The 2,406-nt window shown below is 29.5% G+C and overlaps 1 long non-coding RNA gene across 1 annotated transcript; it reads left to right on the forward strand.

Moving 5' to 3' along the window:
• Positions 1-621: 621 nt before the first annotated feature.
• LOC107060078 (uncharacterized) lies at positions 622-2,006 on the forward strand. The gene is made up of 2 exons (XR_001473132.1): positions 622-734; positions 1,606-2,006. It is a non-coding gene; the product is annotated as an uncharacterized lncRNA (long non-coding RNA).
• The last annotated feature ends 400 nt before the right edge of the window (positions 2,007-2,406 follow it).

Consider the following 2,406-nt stretch of genomic DNA (forward strand, 5'->3'; position numbering starts at 1 on the left):
ATTTAATCAAGCACTTAGTTTTGCAGGATCGTTAAATATTGTTTCACAAGTCAATTAGTAGAATCATGTGTATATAAACACGAACTACATCTTACAATCTAAAATCACACCTTATTACAGATTTGTTCCAATATTTTTCGGAGAAGAAATCGTAAAGAATCTTCACACAAACTTTACCGAAATTGGAGAAGGAAGAAGGAGAGGGAAGAAAGAAACTGTCATTCGTTTTCTTTCTTTTTTTGTGAGGAAACGATACGTTGTTTCTCGAGAAACATTTTATAATCCTAAAGGAAAACAACTTTTATATAGTTCTGTCGCTTCCCTTTTATTAATAAATCAAATATATAAGGTGGTTATAATATTTTGATGTCAAGTCAACTCTTTTGTGCATACCATTACCATGTTCTACGTTTAAAGAAAAACGCAAAAAAGTATGAAATATTTAACTAATATATCATATTATAATATCCCTTGCTTCATTCCTTAAACTACTCCTTTCTTCTTTAAAATAGCCAACAAGTTGCTTAATTATATTGGAACAATTGACTAAACTATTAAATAAATTGTAAGGCCTTGCTATAAATATTTGGCTTCACTAAATAGTTTCAACACACAAATTACTTCAAAGAAAATAGAAAGATCAAATAATTACATCCAAAGTATGGCAAAGTCACTAGTGAACTACACAACCTTCCTTGCTCTCCTCTTATGCTTCCTCCTCATATCATCCAATGGTTTGTACATCTTAATTTGTTTGTCATTTCATTTTATAGTTATGTCTTGTGTTCACCATCCATTTTGCTCTCTCTCTCTCTCTATATATATATATATAAATATAACTAAAATTACAATTAACTAGTATATCAAATAGAATTGAGAGGATTCATCCTAAAATATTTACTAATTCACGATGGTTGTTAACCCTTTTGTAGTTAAGGCTAACTATCCCTTTGCACACTTATGAGTCGTTTTGCAGGGTGTATAAGAATAATATAATTTACATAAATCCCATAGTGTTAACAACTAGTTACACTATTTTCCTACTCTTTTTCAAATTACAAAAATCCCTTAAAATTTATGGATTTCGGATACATTACTGGACTTCCTGATACATCACTAGACTTCCAGATACATCACTGGACATTTGGATACATATATAGTGAGGGATGTATCTCAGTTTCTGAGAGGATGTATCAACGAGAGGAGAGTGATGTATCCGAAAGGGGATTTTTGAAATTTTTTAGATGATAGAGAATTTTAGATATTATGATAAAATAAGATGTGTATTTAGGTAATTTTTCCTAAGAATGCTGAATAGAATGTATTAGTAATACTTGCATAATTTACGCGAAAAATATTTATTTTGTAGTTTTGATTTAGTGTATTAAAAATAAAACACTTTCCATATAATTTCTATTAAAAAATGTTTGTTTACATAATTTCTCATGTTGTTTTACAATAAAGTGGAGTAAGTTTTTAAAAACTGAGGTCAAACATATGTTGAAACTTTACTCAAATTTGATTTCCCAAAACTCTGTGTCAAAGTCAAATCAGATAAACAAATTGAAACGGAAAGGATAAACAAATTGTTGTTGTTGGATGCAGAGATGGAAGGTGTTGAGGGGAAAACTTGCCGATGGCAAAGCCATTTATATCGTTCGAGGTTTTGCTTGTCTAGCAAGTATTGTGTAAAACGTTGCAGAGATGAGATTTCAAAGGTAACCAAAGGTCAGTGCATTACAAAAGGCTTGGGTCGTTATTGCTTCTGCTGGCGCACAGGGGCCTGCCCTCCTAAGCCTTAATTCAATCAATAACAAAATTAATGTATGCATGGTGTGTGTGTGTGTGTTATCAAGAATAAAAACACTATCAATTCATCATTAGAATTGTAGTGATTGTGAGGAAATTGTACTTTATTATGATGTTTGTATTGTAATTTACAATGTATTTTCTTCTTGGTTATGTACCCTAGTTTTTTTAATGTCAAGTGAAACAATTTAAATAAATTGTTCGTGCTCATTGTCATTGAGTAGAGTACTATATATGTAACTAGATATGGACCCCGTGCCAGCACGGGGCCCAATATATGTTACTGTTTCTGTTTCAATTTATGTGGTACATATGAAATTTGAAGTTAATCAATTTTTTAGTATGTTTTTATATATTTTAAGTTGCTAATTATTTTTATTTAGAGTATGTTTTACGTAAATATATTATAAATCACAATAATTAACAAGTTAATATAAAAAAAACTTATAAAAAATTCATTGACTTTTGAAATTTCATTTGTATCACATAAATTAGGACAAAGCGAGTAATATATATGAAAATTACATAAAACGTACTATAACTCACAATAATTAGCAACTTAAAATATCTATATATCTATATTTCTCCCAATTTATG

Source organism: Solanum tuberosum, unplaced genomic scaffold (genome assembly GCF_000226075.1).
Source record: "Solanum tuberosum cultivar DM 1-3 516 R44 unplaced genomic scaffold, SolTub_3.0 scf00058, whole genome shotgun sequence".
Taxonomy (NCBI): Eukaryota; Viridiplantae; Streptophyta; class Magnoliopsida; order Solanales; family Solanaceae; genus Solanum; species Solanum tuberosum.